Source organism: Emydura macquarii, unplaced genomic scaffold (genome assembly GCF_026122565.2).
Source record: "Emydura macquarii macquarii isolate MOO-44397 ecotype Brisbane River unplaced genomic scaffold, CSIRO-AGI_Emac_v2 contig_3220, whole genome shotgun sequence".
NCBI classification, from domain to species: Eukaryota; Metazoa; Chordata; order Testudines; family Chelidae; genus Emydura; species Emydura macquarii.
Window position 1 is genome coordinate 6,955,712 of NW_027133357.1, and position 19,114 is coordinate 6,974,825.

A 19,114-nucleotide genomic window follows, 5' to 3' on the forward strand; every position below is an offset into this window, starting at 1 on the left:
TGAATCAGACGTTTGCTTCGCACCTTGGAGACCGGTTCGTTCACCGCAGGAGTGCCTCCCTGTGGCTGGGTCTGGGAATTAGTTTTTGCCCCTTCTGGTGCCCCCTTCCATAGGTTACCCATGCTGTGAGCCCATTCTCTCTCTCTCTGCCACTCGGGGTGCTCCCTCTGTGTGACTCGCCCCTCTGGCCCGGTCGCTACACAGTCCTCGACTTCTTTGGGAACAAAGTTCCACAAATAACAGTCAGGTGCTCGTACAACAGGTCTGCAGCCCCAGCTCTGGGCCCCGTGGTCCATGCACCCTCTTAGCTTTATGCCACCTTCCCAGGAGCTGGGAAGGGGAACCAGGTCCTCCCTCAACAGGGGGTTCCAACCCAAGGACCCTATAACCAGCAGCCAAGGTCTACACAGTCCTACTCCTTGCTGCTGCTTCCCTGGGCTTATTACTACTCAGCCTTCCTCAGGCTTTCTTACCTGCAATTTCTCTGCATTGCCCCTTCTTTCAGGGCTAGGTTCCCCCAGGGCTTATTCTCCTCACAACCTCCCAGAGGATGACTGCAGATTCCCTCCTGGCAACCCTCTTGTGCTACACACGTCCCCTCTTTATAATACCCAGCCTGCTCCTGCCCAGCTGGCCTTCATGTTCACTTAAGCCTGGCTCTCCCTCTGGATGCAGCCAGCTACCGTAACGGGCCTCTCGGCTCCGCAATAACCCATTTAAGGCCTGGGCCAGGTACACACCCCATCACACACCTCCACATTGCTGCTAATCCCCGACAAAGGCTATTGGCAGGCTGGGAAGAGCAGCAGGACGTTCCAATCTGCTCTGTAGTCCGGAGAAGCAATAAGAAGACGTTTGCTGTCCGAAACTGGGCTGGGATGCAGTGTAGCGCTGCATGCCTGGGGACCCATTTGGAAGGCATTGTACTGCTTGAGTTGATCCGCCACCTTGTGGTGGTTGTGTAGCTGTTCAGTGCACCGTGGGATGCAATGACTGATGAGTCCTCGCTGCTACGGCTGTCTGCTGGCTTGGCGTGTTCACTGCCCACCAGCCTGCCTGTGTATATCCCATGTCCAGTAATACCCGTCTTCGCAGCTTTTGACTTTTATTAGTAGGCGCCTCCTAGACTTCCTTTCACAGTCTTCCCCGATCGGGATTTGACGTGAATCCAGAGCGGATGTGTGTCTGAGCTCTTCAGGGAGCCGCAGGATGTGAGATGGACCTCGGCCCAAACACCCCTCATTTCCCCCCCCTTCCCCCCCGCCCCGCCCTGCCCCGCTCTGGCGAGGCGCCGCCCGGATTAGAGCTGATCGGGAATTTCTCAACAAAATGTTTTGTGTCAGAAAATGCCAGTTTTTCAGGAAGGTTTCTCAGATCCAGAATGAATCTCTGGAGAGATTGGGAGACCGCTTCCCCCCCAGCATAACCAGTAGCCCAATTTCCCGCATTCCAGGTGAACGCCCTAACTGCAGGGCGCTAATGAGTCAGCCTCTCTCCCTCCTTGGCCCTATTAATATTTAATTATTTATACGAAGTGGAACGGCTCCAACCAGAGAAACTGAGAATGAGAGAGAGAGACTCTATAGCCCTGTGGTTAGGGGACTCTCCTGGGGTGTGCCGCCAGGGTCAAGTCCCGGCTCTGAACCAGGCCTGCGTCTCCCCCACATCCCAAGTGAGGGCCATAACCACTCGGATATTAGCCATGCTGGGGTGGTGTCAGGGTCTCTATCTGTTTTTTCATGAACATTTTGGAAAGGTCTTGGCTTCATCTCGATGCAGAACAAAATCAAACATCAACGCATCAAAACTTTTAGGAAAAGACAGAAATCTTGCTTTTCAGCCGGCCCTCATCTGGAGCCACACTTCAGTGGACTGAATTCCCCTCTCATTCCTAGTATTGTCCCAGTCCAGGACGGAGGCTCCGTGGTGGAGGCAGTGGGAGGGAAAGCTGCCCTGCTGCAGCTAACCCTGTGATCATTCTGCACCTAGAACTTTATGGCCTAATTCTCCCCTCAGTGGTCCATCGGCGTCAGTGGCGTTTCCCCCTGATGCAAGTGAGAGGAGGATCCACACCCTTGACGTCCAGGGTTGCAAATCTTTTACCAGCACTAAACTGACTATAAATCATACCCAAAGGGAATCTCCTTCTACTGGATTGTCTGCATGATAGACAGGCAAGCCACTCCCCTGGGTGAGTACCACATGCTGACACTTTCCAAACTCCAACGAAGCACATGAGTAGCTGGCCACTGTATGATAGGCCTTGTACCACATGAAAGCCTGGGCGAAGCCAGCCTTGATGGGTGTGAGTCTGAAGTCAGTTATAAATGTTTGATGCCCTGCAGCTGCCTGTTGTTGATGCACAAACTGCCAGCTGGCGGCGAGAGAGGGATTCGTTATCATCTTCCCACTGCTTCGAGGCTGCTGCCAGATTGGCCTCCCGAGGGGCCATTTCGGAGGCAGAAAGAGATGAATAGGATGGTGCCATAGACACAACATTGCTAACCTAGCAGCGTCAGGGGGAGGCCACTTCTGCCTTCAAACAAGATAAATACTGCGACGTGGTGGGCAATCCGAGGAGGGAAAAAACATCCCAGACCACAAGAATCCATCATCCGATAAGGGACAGATGCTGTACATCATCATTAGCCAAGGGGCAAGAGGGATGAGACAGGAGACAGTGTCATAAGAGTTCAGGATGGAGCAGGCATTCTGCTTCTCCGTCTTGCTGGTGCGGCACGGCCATGCTTTTCCCACACTGATCCTCTGGGTCCCAACCCGGAGCTGCAGGTGCAAATCAGATGTAACTCTGGTGAAGTCAATGGGGTTGCACTGGTGTATGGGAATGCCGGGTACCGTAGAAAACCCTCAGACCTCTAGGAATTGTCTCCCATGTCCTGTCCTTCGGCTCTTGTTGTGCTGCCCCACTCTATACGGCTACAACAAATCGATGTAATCAGCTTATTTTGCAGCAAGAGAGATTCAGGTTAGGGATCAGGAAAAACTTTCTAACCCTAAGGATAGTTAATCTCTGCAACAGGTTACCAAGGGAGGTTGTGGAGTCCCTGTCACTGATGGGTTGTATGAACAGGTTAGACAAACACCTGCCAGGGATAGTCTAGGACTTGTACTTCATTTTGTCTCAGCATGGGGAGATGGACTAGATGTCCTCCTGGGGTTCCTTCCGATCCTACACTTCCATGATTGTAATTCACTCACTGACTTACCTCTCTTGACTGGAGCTGGTTGCTTACAGCTCTTCTCTGAGTGCTGTGGAAGCCACAAAAGGTACAATTTGGCTGTTCCACCTCCAGAAAGTGTTCTACATGGAAATTCTCTCTAGGACTTGCCTCCTCCTTCCCCTTCCCCATCTCCCGAAAGGTTCCTATGGCAGGGACCAATGGTGACTTGGAGAAACCCAGCCCCTTTTTCTGTTGAATCCAACAGGGAAGATGGACAGCCCCCAGTTAGCTCCATTCCTGCCAAGGCACCTTTGTGTCTATTTGTTAATCGCAGGAGATCTGTTGCACTTGAAGGACCATAAATAAGACAGCAGCTAATGACTAAGGGCTGGGAACCACAGTCTCTAGTTAAGTAAAACTCCCGCTGACTTGAATGGGAGTTTTGCCTGCAAACGAACTGCAGGGTCAAGCAGTAAATTACACCTAGAGACAGTAGCTTCTTCCTTTGCTTATGCTTGCTATTAAATGCTGTCTCCCCTCCTTGCCCTTTTCCTCTTCAAAATGCTTTGTGCCAATGACTCCACATATTCACCAGGCATCCTCTCCCTGCAGGGAAAGTGGCTTCCTCTTGGATAAGGGGTTGTGGTCTCTGAAGGCTCACACCTTGCCTCCATCTCCCTAATTCCCCTGCCACCTGCCACTTCTCTTCCTGTGCACATTGTTCCAGCAATCTACAAGCGCTTCTATTGTTACTTTTATTTTAGGCTGTGTCCCTGTGTGGGGCATCTTTGAGTTGATGGTGTGCAATCTTGCATCTGTGTGTGCATATGCATCATTGATGGCTTTGTGTCTGTATGCGGCATCTCTGTGTGGGGATGTGTGGTGTCTGAGTCTCAGGGTGTCCTCTCTGTAGCTGTTCTGTGTCATGTCTCTGGGTGCCCATGGATAGGCAGCTGTGGTCTTGTCTGCATCTGCATGTGCCGTGTGTGTGTGTGTGTGTGTGTGTGTGTGTGTGTGTGTTTCAGTGTCGTGTCATAGTGTGTGTGTGTTTGTCTGCCTGTGTCAGGGTGGGGAGTGCCTGGTGTGGTCGGGACTGAGTCATGACATGTATGGTGGTGTGTCTGGAGGAGAAGAGGGTGTGTGTGTGTGTGTGTGTGTCTGTGGTGGGGGAATAGGGGGATGTTTGGTGTCTCTGGTGTGCGTGTGTGTGTAGTATGGGGGTGTGTTTGGTGTCTCTGGGGTGTGTGTGTGCAGTGGGGGGTTGTTTGGCGTCTCTGGGGTTTGGGGGGGGCTTGGTGTCTCTAGGGTGTGTGTGTGTCTGTGGTGGGGGGTAGAGGGGTGTTTGGTGTCTCGGGTGTGTCTGCATGCAGTGGAGGGGTATTTGGTGTCTCTGAGGTGTGTGCGGTGGAGTGTGGGGGGTGTTTGGTGTCTCTGAGGTGTGTGTGGTTGGATTGTGGGGAGTGTTCGGTGTCTGGGCTGTCGGGGTGTGTGTGTGCATGTGTGTGTTTTTGCAGTCTTTGGGGAACGTGTTGGCTGCTACAAGCCTTCCGAGTGATTTGTGGCTCTGACAGGTTGAATTGTGGGCAAACTGCACTGCAAATGGGCAGCAAATTGGAAGCCTGGCTCCCAGTGGAGAGGCCATTCGTCACCTCAGCACAAGGCTGCAGCCAACACCATTTGATCACACTCCAGATTACATAGAGTTCCTCTGGGTCCTCCCATAACTCACATCTCCCTGACTGCGGGCGAGGGTCCCCCCGGCCTCCCCTGTGTTTTAATCTCCTCTGGAAGTGAGGCACTTTGTCACTTCCAGCCTTCACCCTCCCCTCCCAGCCCTGCCAGCTCAGGAAGCATGGCCCTAATACTTCAGGGTCGGTGGCTCTGGCTGAGTGATGGAGCAGGGATGGGAAATGATTACACAGGGGCAGGCTGACCCATTCATACTCCTAGCCGTGTACCTTTCCTGCACGTGGTTGCAATCAGCATAGGCTATCCAGTCCATGCATGCACAAGCCGTACATGCACACAAGGAATGGGGGGAGGAGGGGGCTGTCAGGGAAGGAAGGACACTCGGAGTCACCAAAGCCTCCAAAAACTACACGCTGCCGTCTGAATGCTATTGCCCTAAACCGTTCTTTACAGCACCTCCTGCTGGGAGAGGCTGGGACTAGAACAGCCAGTGCTGCTACACCATTCCTCACAAGGTCTCCTGCTGGGACAGACTGGGACGAGTGCCTCTGGCCCCCCCCCACACACCATCCCCGACAGCGCCCCTGCTGGGAGAGGTGGCATCTAGAATAACTGAGAGCTGCCCAGACACCATTCCCAACAGCATCTCCTGCTTCTGTTAAGTCCCAGGAATGTATTCTGTGGTGAGAGGGACTAATACATAGCAAAAATACAGCAGCTAGGAATTGGAAGGGGCCAGCACCATTGGAATTGTTTTGACTGTTTTACCATAGCCCCTAAATCAGCTTGGTCCAAACGGAGGTTCTGTTCTGGGTGTTGGTTAAACGGTAATCGCAGTGTCATTCCTCGTTATTACAGCTGGACGCCGGCCAAGGTATTTATACGAGAAGAAATGAAATATGAGGCAGCTGCCAGGCTCTGCCAGCAAACTGCAGAATAACCTCCAGGCTGGGAGAGCTGGAGTGACCTGACGTGAGTAAGGAACCATCTCCAGGCTTAATTAAAAAAAAGAAATTGCCAATTATAAATTGTTCCCTTCTAACAGCGGAAAGTTTAACAAAAAAAGCAGCTGGGATGAAGGTGAATGTGGGGGTAGGAATCTCCAAGAATGCAATGACAGCCCTGGAAGAGGCTCTCTCTAGGGACTGAATTTCTGGTTCTAAAGCATGAGCATCTACTGGCTGAGCTAAAGGACTGCTGGTGTTAGCTCAGAGACATTAGCAGACTCGTAAAACTTCTAAACTTGGCCTTGGCTCTAGAGGGTGACACAAGGTACAAGAATCACAGAAATGTAGGACTGCCAGGGACATTGAGAAATCATCTGGTCCAGCCCCCTGGGCTGAGGCACGATTAAATATATCTAGACCATTCCTGACTGGTGTTTGTCACAGCACAGTAGCATGGGTTTTATCTACACCGAGCTGGGAACCGCCCCCTGTTAGCAATGGGGCGCTAGGGTAGGTGGTTCACAGGTGTTTCCAGCCCCACGACACTTAACCCTGCTTGGAGCGGGCATAGGTGGCCTGGCCGTTAAAGCTAGGCTAAGCTGAAGCGCTCACCTGGGGCCGGGGGTGTAACAGTGGGAGAATTTCACAAGCAGGTGCATACGTTTTTCAAAGTGGCCTCTGCTTTGGGGTGCTTTGCTTGTTGGGGTGCTTTCAGATGTCAGATTTTTGGAGGGTGCACAGCCCCTGCCGTTCCAGCTGCAGTCAGTGGGAGATGTGGGTGTTCCGGCTGAGAGCCAGGATGGACTGGTGGTTCAGACCCTGGAGTGGGGTTTAGGAGATCCGGGTTGAAATTCTGATGGTGCCACCGATGCCCTGGGTGACCTTGGCCAAGTCACTTAGGACAGATTTTTAAAGGTACGTAGGGACCTAGTGGGATTTTCAGACGTGCCTAATGTCCACTGAAATCAGTGGGAGTTAGGTGCCTACCTGCTGTTGAGCGTCCCACTAGGCACCTGCCACGGGTGACATTGACCCTTTAAGAGTATGTCTACACTGCACACTAAGTCCAAGTTTTGACTCAGGTTTGAGCCTAACTCTCACTTTGGTCCACATATCCTAAGGGTATATCTAAACCGCCATTAACCCCTTGTGGCTGGCCCATGTCAGCTGACCCAGGCTTGCGGGGCTCGGGCTGTGGGACTGTAAAACTGCAGTGTAGATGTTCAGTCCTGGACTTTGGGACCCTTTGAGTGGGAACGCTCCTGGGCTGTGGGGGTGTGTGGTGTATGGACTCTACACACCACCAATAGGAGGCTGCAGTGTAAATGTACCTTGTGGGCAGAACACAGAAGAGCCCTGAAAATGAACCATAATACTTACGAACAAGTAGAAACAAACTTTTTCAGATAACAGCTGAGACAAATAGCATCTGGGATCAAGGTGAAGGTCAGCGTCGATTCTTGTTTTGGCCCATTATTATTTATTAACGGCTTTGTGGTAGCACCCAGGAGCCCCAGTCATGGACCAGAACCCCATTGTGTTCAGTGCTGTACAAATATGGAACGAAAAGATGGTCCCTGCCCCATAGAGCTTCCAATCTAAGTAATCAATCAGTTATCTCATAAATAACCCAACTGGCTTGTTTGTCTTTGGAGCAGACCTGTCTGAGAAGATCAAAAATAAGTTGCCAGCGGAGATCTTGTCCTTGTAACACAAAAAGGTTTAGTGAAAAGGAAACATAATGAAGATGAACTGACTTAAGAAATGACTTAAGGAATCTTGAAATAAGGTTCCCATTTGTCTCCCGTTTGAAATCAGGGAAAGGCATTGATTTCCTTACAGAGTGAAAAGTGAAGAGATGTTACGCTCGCCAGCTAAGAGGCTTGGGTGCTGAAAGCCTTGTTCATCACTGATTTTCCAGGGCAGGAGGACAGCAGGGGAAAACAGGGGCTAGAGATCCGCAGAGCTATTGAACTGCTCAGGTTTGCCAGAAGGCATTAGCAGGCTCACCAACTTTTGCTGAGATTTGCAAATCTGTAGTGAACTGAAGCCAAGACCAGGATGAGTTTTAGGTGAAGCTGGGCTACGTTTTGAGCAAGTCAGGACCAAGTTTTAAGCAGGTCAAGTTTAGGTGCACGTAGGCCAAGTTGTTCATGAACTTGGCCTGAGCTTTGCCCCAGTTTGGGCCCAAGTTACATTTTCTGGCAGAAACCAGGTGACTGTCAGTGGTCGTGCTGATTGTTGTAGTACCCTCCCTTCATCTGCCAGGCTCCGGTCCAGTCCCTCAGAATAGGAGTATGTGGAATTCTTCAGAATGATGATGACTGAGGCTGTGTCTTTCTATTGCTCCTTCCATCCAGCCATCTCCAAGCCCTTTGCACACTTCGATAAACTGATCCTGGCAACCCTAATTGTAAAACAATTCCCCCATCTCTCTGATGGGAGAAGTGACTTGGCTGAGGTCATGCCACAAATTGATGCCCTAGGGGTCCTGTGCTCTGACCTCTCGCCTGCACTCCCTGCTTTCCATTTGGGCAGCAAACTCCAAGCTGCTGCTCTGGGCTGTGCAGCCGGGCCAGAGTGTCACCTAGTTACGCTCTCTTCTGTTCCCAACCGCTCTGCGTCCTCGCTTTGACGCAGGCAGTGCCACAGCAGAGAGCGAGAGAAGGGGTCGCCAGCAACAGTCATGCCCAAGCGCAGCGTGGCTGGCAAACGTCTGTCTGTCCTGACTCTGTTTGAAAGAGGTCTGAAAACTAAAAGAAGAGGAGGGTGAGGAAAGAAGGGAGGGAGAGAAATTAGGACGGGGAAGGAGACCGTGATCTTTTAATAAAAAAGCCTTGGCTTAGCAGAGTTGTGCAAGCTGGCCCTGTCCTGATCCTCCAATGCAACTCACTCCTGAACTGCAGCTATTTCAGTTCTGGGACCCCACATAGCTCTGCCAGTGCCTCTCACTGCTGACCTCCTGCTCATTCAACCCCAGGCCCTAAGACAATTCTGCTGTTCGATCCAAATCCTGATCTGCTTTATTCCCTGCTATTCCAGTCAGGGACTCAAAGCGGTTCTGCCTCTGTGCTTTCAACATGACCTGGTGCACCCCTTCTGTACTCGTCCTGATTGGATCAGAGTTGGGCTGTGGAGTCATTGGAGGCTTTACACTGTGGACCAATTGCCCCCAGGAGACTGGATTGAGACCTCCAAACTCATTGCACTTGTGTTTGGAAAGCTGGAAGTCTCCAGAATATGTGAGGTGCCTCCTTCCTCCTGCAGCATGCCACAAAGACGAAGAGCTCCAAAATTAACATTGAGAGAGACGAGTAGGAAAGTCTGCAGGAAAATCAATTAATGATAAAACCCTTCAGCAAACACATGCAAGTTTATCATTTTATGCTGCCATCTGAGCAGTAAAATATATGTGTGTGTGTGTGTTACATATATTAAATTACATCTCTAAGACACTGGGTCAGAAATCTGTGCTCCCACAGCCTGCTTTTTAATCTCCTATTAAACAATATATCTTCTGATTGCTTTTGTCAGCTCTCTAAATTTAATAACTGAACTAACCATCTTCTCCCATTGTTCATATATGAATAAGTGTTGGATCGATATAGAGCATCTTAAAAAAGCCCCAGCATTTGAAAAATGAGGGGAGCGAAGGCTTGCCAGCAAATGCAAGAAAATTATGACTTTGTGCCTCCAACAAAGTGTTTAAAACAAGAAAAAACCTTCCATTAAATGTTCTCTGGCACCAGAAAAAATTGGATGAATGAGGACTATGTGAGCTTTTATTTTCTGAGTTGGGGAGTAGATTGTCTGGGTGTCATTCACCTCTGGCTCTCTCACACTCCGTGGCTAAATTTTTGGATGAAGTTAGGTGACTAGTCCTAGACTGATTTCCTTATAGAGTGAAAAGTGAAGAGATGTTACGCCCGCCAGCTAGGCGATGTCCCTGTGCGATGTCCCGGTGATGCTGGCAGACCAGGAGCCAGCTCCTGCCGCATCTGCAGGCCAATTCACCTGTGTAGTTGGTATTTAAACTTTATGAAAACTAATGAGATGTTACTTGCATTGTTTTCAGTTATCTGTATCCCGTTATAAAGCATAGCAAACATTTATATTGTGTATACCCCTGTAACTTAAATAACCCATCAAGTGAGAAAGAAGATTTGAATATTGCAAATGAAGAACTTTGACAGACAATGTTAATTTCAAAGCAAGTGGTCGTTGTGTGCAATGATCAGAGATCAAAGACTCAAAGTGCATTCCTCACTCTCCATCATCAAAGGAAAAGTCCACATAGGTAGTGATCCTATCAGCTTGTTTTCTGTGAGAAGAAGCTATAAGTATGGAGTCAGGGAAATATCCTTCATCTCTGGACTGTTTGGATTCTAACAAGGTGGAATAACTGAACGAGAAGACAGAGAAACCAGGAGTTATTCTGGGTAATCCTGAGAAACTTTATAGAAATTGGTAGACACATGTTCAACAGTGTTGAGATCAATGCAGTGCTGAAAGCTCTCACAGAGCATGGCATCAACACAAATTACATCAAATTGCTAAAGGAAACAAACTCTGGCGGCACTACGGATATAACTCTGTTTGACACTCCCCTCCACATCCCAATCGAAAAAAAGTGGGAAGCAAGGAGACACAGTTTAACTGAAACTCTTCACAACCTGCCTTGAGATGGTAATGAGGCAGATGAACTGGAAGGGTGGAATTGATGTCAATGGAGAGCAGTTAAATCATCTCAGATTTGCGGACGATATTGTTTTGATTGCTGAAAACACTATCAAACTACAGGAAATGCTGCGAGAACTCAACACAAAAAGCAGCCAAGTCAGACTGAAAATGACCTGCTCCAAAACAAAATGTGTGCTATCTGATGCCCTGCCAAAAGCCAAATATCAGTTAAGGGATAAAAAATAGAAGTAGTCGTACAATACGTCTACTTGGGCCAAGAAATTAATATGCACCACGATCGGAAAGGCGAACTCCTGTGAAGAAAGAAAGCTGGTTGGCCCGCATTTAATTTTATCAAGGATGGTCCTTCAAGGAAAAATCAATAAGGCAACACGCACCAGCCTCTTCAACTCCACAGCACTGCCGGCAACGTTCTATGGCAGTGAAACATGGATGCTGACGAAGATAAAGGAGCAACAACTGTCCATCACGGAGAGGGTGATGGAGAGAGGAATTCTGGGGATTTCAATCTGTGACCAAATCCAGGGTAATGGTTTACTACTGCTACTACATAATGTAATTACCCCTTTAGTTCAAGGGGTAGCAGGTCTGTTTTGAAGGTCCTGGGGTCAAACCCTGCGGATGACCAGTATGGAAGGCAGAATTGGGTGCTGTTGCATGTCTCCATCACCCCATCCTCAGATCTTTCCACCAGTTCTCCTCATAGTCACACATCAAGATTCAGTCCAAAATTCCCTTCATTGACACTAGAATCTGGAGTAACTCCAACTGAGCTCCTCTGCATTTATATCATGCAGAGAAACACCATTGAATTCACTTGAATTATGTCAAATTAAGACTGGCATCACTGAGGAAATAATTTTCCCCCTTCTTTTAAAACTCACCAACTTTTGATTTCCCCCCCTTCAGTCCCTCTGCTCTTTTAGCACCCACCTCCTATCTGCTCTTTCCTGGTGGGAGAGCCTTCTTCACTGCAGCTCCTCCTCCATTTTCCATCTTCAAACTTCACCTCCGCATGTCCCTTTTCTCCCCTACCAGTGCCTTGTTTGTGCAAGATTTCCAACAGGCCTTTTCAGCCCCCCAGAGGTTTGGAAAGGCTGCAGAAACTATCTGGCACCAGGAAGGAAAGATTGCTTTGGCAGAAGACTGGGAGTCAGGTCCGCCTTTCAGAGAGACTAAAGAAGCTCAAGCTATTTATTTTATCCCAAATAAGATTAAGGCGGTGACTTAATCATAGTCTATAAGACCCAGATCCTTAAAGGTAGTTAGGTATTTAAATACAGAAGCTTTGAGTGCCTGGTCCTAGACACTTCATGGAGAGTAGATTTCTGAGTGTCAAGGGCTTTTCCATTTAGCCAGCAAAGACAGAATGAGAGCCAATGACTGGAAGCTGAAACTCAAATTTAGGTGGGAAATAAGGTGCAACGTTTAACGGTAAAAGTAATTTAACCATTGGAACAACTTACCTGTGATCCGATGCATTTCCATCACTTGGAGACACAGGGTGACGTTCTCAGTCTTATGTTGTGCAGGAACATCAGACTAGACGGTTTGAATGGTCCCATGTGGCCTTAAAATCTATGAATGAAACCCTGGCTGCACAGAAGCCACTAGAAATTTTGCCATTGACTTTAATGGGACCAGGATTTCATCCTATGAATCTCTTCTCAGCTCTGCTACTGCCTCACTCATTGACCTTGCACAAGTTGTTTAACCGCTCTGTGCCTCAGTTTCCCTACCTTAAAAATAGGGACAGTCCTACTGATCTACCTCCCAGGAAAGGGGCTGGGGTGAATCGATCTATATAAATTGCACTGAGATCCTTAGAGGGAAAGTGCACGAGGAACCTGCCTTGTTATGTTAAATGGGCTGTCCCGTGCCCACACCACTCTAACGGAGAATAGCGCCAATGCTTAGTTTGTGCCAGGTCTTGCCAGGGCTGAGCCCCGGCACCTCTTTTGTGACAAATTAAGCACTGGGTAACGCCATTGCAGTCCGTGGCATTACTCCCGATTCGTGCTGGTGGAGGTGAGATTTGAACACAGCTCAGGAACTCCCTGAGCCTTGTGGGGTTTGCCCGTCCCTGGTATGTCTCCTCAGGAATGGGCAGAAGACGGGTAGGGGCCTGTGGATTCTGGACAGGCTCTGTTCCTGTCACCGGTCTTGCTCATTGCTGCGGGGCTCGCTGCTCCTGCTGCGGGGAGAAGGGAAGCAGGCAGTTTAGTTTAATGAGTGTTGGAGCCCAGATCCTTTAACACTCCATTTCCAGGCCCCAGTGCTCGGTGATAGGCCATGAAGTTTTGCAGCAGTTGGATAAAGGGTAAAGCCAGTCACCTAGATCTCTGGTAATGACATCTACCCTGCCCCCTCCCTTCTCATCCTTGCCAGCTCCTCCCCAGACACGACCACCCTCGTTACCTTGGTAAAACATGGGGACGGCTAGACACTTCCTGGTACATACATGTGGAGAGCATCCGATGGCCATGCAGCTGTGAGTGGGCACGGAGCCGGACCCTGCAGCTGTGAATGATCCCAGACAGATCAACAGGTGCCGCCTGTGTGTTGGAAGAACAGAGCCCCTTCATGTGGCTTAAATGTAAGAGCGGGACTGCACTTACGTTGGGCAGATGTTCCAAGGAGGAAAAAATATGCCATTGGGGGAAATCCCCAGAGCCATATAAATCACTCTGGCTCAGCCAGCTGCATTTAGATCCAGCTCCATGCAGCCAGGGGCAATAGCTAGGCTAACAGTGACCTCTGCCTGCTTTGCAAATGTTGGATGGACTTACCCTGGGCTGTCTGTCCTTCTCCGGGCAAGCCCTCCACACTGCTGGCTGCTCTGTTTGTAACATAGAGATCATACCACTGACCTCCCTTTATTCCTTGAAGCCCACGGAGGCAACGTGCAAAGAACTTAGCATTAGTCAGCACCGACAAGCGCAGCGGGTCCAAGGCTGTAGGTGGCTAGTGATCCCATGGGAATCTTTGGGTCATGTTCAGCAGGGTTGGAAGCTATCATGCAAGTGACATGTCTGGTGAGAGTCGGGTAGCAAATGGGTGTCACTGGCAAAGCAATGTACTTGGCTCTGATTCAGTGGCGACGTACAGTGATGAGCCTGGTCTGAGAACTTAAATAGAACAGCACACACCTCTGCCATGTGAGCTACAGGAGTAACTCCATATGCTGGCAGTAGTAGCAGGCTGTTATCCTGTAGTGGACCAACCACCCACGTAGGGAGCCGAGACACCGTATTACACAAGTTACACTGCTTTGTGACTTGAACCTCCTTACACCATTTATCTGATTATCTGACACCTGGTCTGTAAGCTACCCTGAGTCAGCCAGTAAATCAGGGCGCTGAGTCTAACCGAGAAGAGAAATCTCTCATCTCCATCCATGTACTCTAAAAATCTAGGCGGAAAGGCAGACACGGCGTGTGGATTTCTCCATGGCATGGGGAAGGGCTGTGATGAAGATGCTCTCTCCCTTTCTCTCTCTCTTGACTACCGCAAGGTGGCAGAGTTTCACGCCTACGTTGACACATCTGGACAGGCAGCTCTTTACGTCTTCATAGACTTTTAGGCCAGACGGGACCGTTTTGATCATGTGTCTGTTGCTTAGTGAACCGTCAGTGTTACATTATCCTGGGATGCGAGTGATGGAAACAGGGTGAGGGCTTTGGAAATCTATATTCTCTCCCTCCCATTAAAAAAATGTCTGTCTAGGTAACCCCTTAAAATGGTTTGCTGCCCTCACACCTCTGCAAAATGACTTGAGTCTTGCTTCTAGTGTGGGCTCGTTCATGAAGGCCTGGTCTATGCTAGAAATGTTATCCCGGTATAACCATGTAGGTTAGGGATGTGATTTTTTTTTTTTACTGATATAGTTATACCAGTTAAAGCCCTAGCTTTTTATATGGGACATCTTTATAATGGTATTAAGGTGTCCTATACTCTTACAGTTTGTCACGTCCCAAAATGGAACGAGATATACCAGTATATATACCAATGTCACTGCATCCACTGTTTGCCACTTCAACGTGACCTGTAAACGTTCTAGCATGGAGTGGCCCTTTGGGTCTGATCCCAGGCCCACGGAAGTGAAAGGGAGTCTCTCCATTGGCGTCAGTATGCTTTGGGTCAGGCCCTAGTCCTCCATCGCTCACATGATTTGTTGAATCCAGCCATGTTTCACAAACAGTTCTGGTACCAGGGACACTGACTTTTTGGTGGTGTTTTTATTTTATTTTATTTTATTTTTGGTTAACAAAAAAAAAAAACAATTTGTAAAAAAATTCCCACCCAGCTCTAACTGCACCCTCTAATGCAGGCCACCCCCTAGCCTGTTGCTCTTTTCTCTGTGTTACCTGAAGGCTCCTATTTACACTGTTCAGGGTCAGATCCTATTATTCTCCTCCTCTGCTGGCTGGCTTCCTAGTTGTGTATTCCACCAGCACAGATTGCACATCAAAATCCCAAACAGGCCTTGAAAAAAGAAAAAAGAAAAGAAGAGACACCATTGTCCCATCCAGGAACAGAGAGAGAGATGTTTGCAGTTATGCAGGAGCTGAACTCCAATAATATATTACACTCCAAAGTCTATAGGGTGAGATAAACAATACCAGAACGGCCTCCTTTGAACACCAGTCATAAAAGGACCCGGCACTTCCATCCATTTGTTTCTCCCTGGCTTCAGAAAAGAGAAGAAAAAATGTTTTTTTCCTTTATAGGCAGATAGAGGATTCTTTGGGGGCTAGCGGAGGAGAGGGTGTGGGGAAAAGCAAGAGGGAGGAAGGAGGCAGAACAGAAATGAGTAATTAATTAATATTACTTATTATTCATATTGCGGGGGCACCTGGGAACCCCTGTCATGGACCACGATCCCATTGTGCTAGGTGCTGTACAGACACCTAACAAAAAGATGGCCCCTGCCCACAGAGCTTATTTCAAGTTAAAACTCTGATGTAAAGCCTTAGAGCTTTTGGGAAAAAATTAAATCAGCATCAGAACTCTGTCTGTGTTGCCGTCTCCTGGTTAACATAATGTAACTACCCGTTTCGTTCACCAACCACTAGAGGGTAGATTTTCAAAAAAGGCGCTGTTGAAAATCTGCTGGTTGGTGTCACGGGGGAGCTGCAGGTGCTGAGCCCTCCAGAAAAACTTGCCCCTTATTTCAGTGCCTAAATAGGAGCTGAGTTATTTTGCAAAATCTGGCCCTGATTGTGGGCACTCAGAGTGGGATTCACAAAGGTATTTATATGCCTAACTTCCATTGATTTCCCACCATGAGCCTTTAAAACTGGCTACACAAGGCAGCTGGTTGTTTTGGAGCTAAAAGGACCTACGCTGTCTCCAACACACTGGTGGGTAAGAGCTCAGTGTTTGTTTCTGTCCCCTAACTCATTGATGGCATAAAAACTAGTTAAAAACTAACCTGGAACTTTCCCACATTGGTGGGTAACTGAACTCCTCAGCATGGGATGAGCCTTTCCCAGCCTGCATCTTTGTTAGCTGGCCCTTTAAATCTGGGAGAGACAAGCAGCTGCAGCCCTAAGATGGCCATTTTGCACCGTTGGTGCAGACTGCCCTCTTCTGCCTTCCAGCTAGACTCCTTCCCTGCTGTTAGGTTTTTCTCCTTCCTTTATGCCTGAGCCCATAACAGAGCTTCCATGAGGGCTGGCGGGTGCATATGCAAAAGCCATATTGCTGTCTCCCGGAAAGAAGTGGACCTGTTCTTGTTCACAACCCTAACTGACTTTAACTCGCCAGCTAGAGGCCTGGGTCTTTGGAGTCAAAGGTGAGGAGATCTGCTGCATGCACTGGGTTACTGGTGGGCCAGAAAGGGCTGGGAAGCTGGGGGTAGTGGGGTCATGCCTTGGAAAGGAAGAATTTATTTGGTTCATGCAGTCATCTCTCCAATTCATTCAGGAATGACTTTGGTGAGGGGTTAGGAAGCCTGGATGAGACGTCTTCCAAGCAGAAATCCCTCCTCAATACAGTGTACTGCAGAGGGGTGGCGTGAATGAAGTGGGGAAACAAATCAGGAGGACTCTGTGGTGCATTGAGGGCTGTGTGGGATGGAATTGCAAGCGATCACTGTGAGGGCAGGGGTGTTTCCCATTCCTGCTTGCAGCAGACTAGGGAGAGGCTCTGTTACAAAGTGTGCGAAGATTGGAGTGATTCTGAAAAGAGCCCTCTGACAGCAAGCAGCGGTGAGTTGTGCTTCTCTGTTTTAGGGAGCAGCCCGTTCTGTTCTTGTGAGCTCTGAATTCTCAGAAATAAAGCAAGGTTACTTGCAGCCTGCCGGCAAGAGGAGTGTGTGTTTTGGGGTAATTTCTAAGCTTGAATGCTGTGAAACATAAGAGACTCTGACGCAAGGCGTCCCCTGCCTCCTTTCCACACCCTTGGGAGCCTGGGTTGGCTTGAACTTCTACCCCAGCTGCATGTAAGTAGAGAGGGGAAGGGACGTGTATTCTGGAGCATGAGTGCATGGGGGAAGGAAGGGCTTGAAGCTTCTCTCCCGTTAGGGTTCCCCTAAATGTCCAGGGCCAAAGGCAGAAGGATCAAGACACACCCCTTCCCCTTGGAATAACTTTCCCACGCGCTCCATAGACTTCACACTTCCTAATCTCTTTCTCTCCTCGAGTCTGTTGGGTCTACAGAGGTTTGCTGCCCTGGGTCTGCCTGGCAGCATGTTTGAAGGCTAATTACACACCAGAGAGACCAGCTGCAGCACTTTTCAAGGCAGCTATGTTACTGTGGTTAGCTGCACGAGGAGCACAATCTATTAATTAGCACTGCCTTGCAGCCGGTAAACGAGAACCCCAGCAGCTTGCTCGGTCTTGATGAGGAGTTTGGGGCCACCCGGTTGAGTGTCCCAGAGGCAGGAGCCATGTTGGCTCAGCTTATTAACCAGGGGAGAAGAGGAGGAAAATCTATTGCGTGTGAATCTGGTATTTGGGGTTGGACCTGCAGCCCTGGAGACTGAATCTATTACTCTTAGGTAGTTATATGGCCCTGCCTCTGGGAGAGGTGCCAAGGATTGAATAAACTATGGAGACTGAGCTGTCCTCCAGTCACCAGAGGTGATCCCTCCAGACCTGTGCGGAGGCCATTGGCTGGTGGTATTGGGGACGCTTGCCCCCCATCACTCAGGCAGGCAGTCCCTGGTGCGTGATAAATGGGGAGCTTCACACTCCGGGGCAGTGAAGCTGGCCCTAAATCTCACCGGCTTCTGAAAGCCAAGAGTAGGAAATGCAAAGAGGAGGAGTTCAGGGTGCAAATGTTGCATGCCATTGCCCCCGTATAACTCCACTCAACCCAGGGAAGGGTGCATCGGCCTCAGAGCAGAAAGAGGCCCCAGCACTGCTGCACCCTTAATAAGCGCCCCTAAGGAACTGAACCCAGCTCCTCTTTTCCTTCAATAACCAAGAGGAAACCAGGCGGAGGGTGGCTGAGTTTTTGGCTGGGCTGAGCAATCAGGGAGGTGGGGAGCTGGGGTTGGCTCCATAGCATGGAGAATAGCTGATTGAGCGAGTGCATCTCAGGGTTCAGGGGAGGTGCGCCGCACCCTGCTCTCGTGGCTGCTGGCGATAGCTGGTAATGTCACGAGAACCTGGCAGTAGGGGGATACTCATCCTCCTTTGTATATTTCGCCTGTGAGATGGAGCCGCTCCTCTCTCCATGCTGCACTTGTGGGCCAGCCTGGGCTATGTCCCACCCTGCCAGGTGTGGGGCTAGCTCCTGAGCATGCCCATGCCAGCGGAAACCTTGAGTAAACTGGGGGGGGCTACTTTGGATTTACACGTTGTTAGCGAGAGCAGAATTGGGCCCCTTGTCAGCAGGGCTGGCAAGCGCTGCCCGCATTTTGGTCTGCACAAATGAAGTTGCATTTTCTCACTGGAGATCACCTGGCTGGGGGGCCGCAATACTCCGACAATCTGAGGGTCTGGATGGGGGAGACAGGCTGCCTTTCCCAAAGGAAATTCCATTCATCTCAGCTTCCCCCTCACCAAACGTCTCAACTCCCCTCCATGGACGCCTTAATCCTGCTGGCTTGATGGTGGCCCATGCAGCCTGCGGCCGAGAGACTCCCGGCCTGGCTCGGTGTGTGCGCGGGAAAGCAGAGGGGGTGAGAGAGGAAAGTCCCTCCCCCACCCTGCATCCAATGGGTGGGAAACGTGACGAGGCTGGTTGCAACTGGGACAACCCTGGTGAGTGGACACTGGATCGCCCCTCTCTTTCAGAGACATCAGCACGCAGCGGCTAGCTTAGTGAGGAAGGTAGGTGCTCTCCTCTTTCATTAATTTAAAACCTAGTTTGGCCCACGTGGAGTCTCTTTATGCACCCTTCAGTGTGAGGGAACGGACCAGGCAGGGGTTCTGATCCTGGGCATGGAGGAAGGTGGGGTGTGATCAAGCTAGTTGCAAAGGGATGAGTTTGCAGTGTGATTAAAAGAAACGGTTCCCAGATGTAAAAGACCTGGGCTTTCACTTGAACTCGCAGAATAGAGGAAGGCCTTGTAGCCTATGTGGGCTGAGGTTCCCCCTTTTAGGACCCTCTGCCCCTCTTGCAGGCTGGGGTGGGGGACTGAGA

General features: G+C 49.6%; 1 long non-coding RNA gene across 2 annotated transcripts in view; it reads left to right on the forward strand.

Annotated features, from left to right (window-relative positions):
- Positions 1–5,885, forward strand: part of LOC137142371 (uncharacterized) — a 52,933-nt gene extending 47,048 nt beyond the window's left edge. For both annotated transcript variants that reach the window (XR_010916901.1, XR_010916902.1), the window contains exon 3: positions 5,730–5,885. This is a non-coding gene — a long non-coding RNA (uncharacterized lncRNA). The remainder of the gene's footprint in view (positions 1–5,729) is intronic.
- Positions 5,886–19,114: the final 13,229 nt, after the last annotated feature.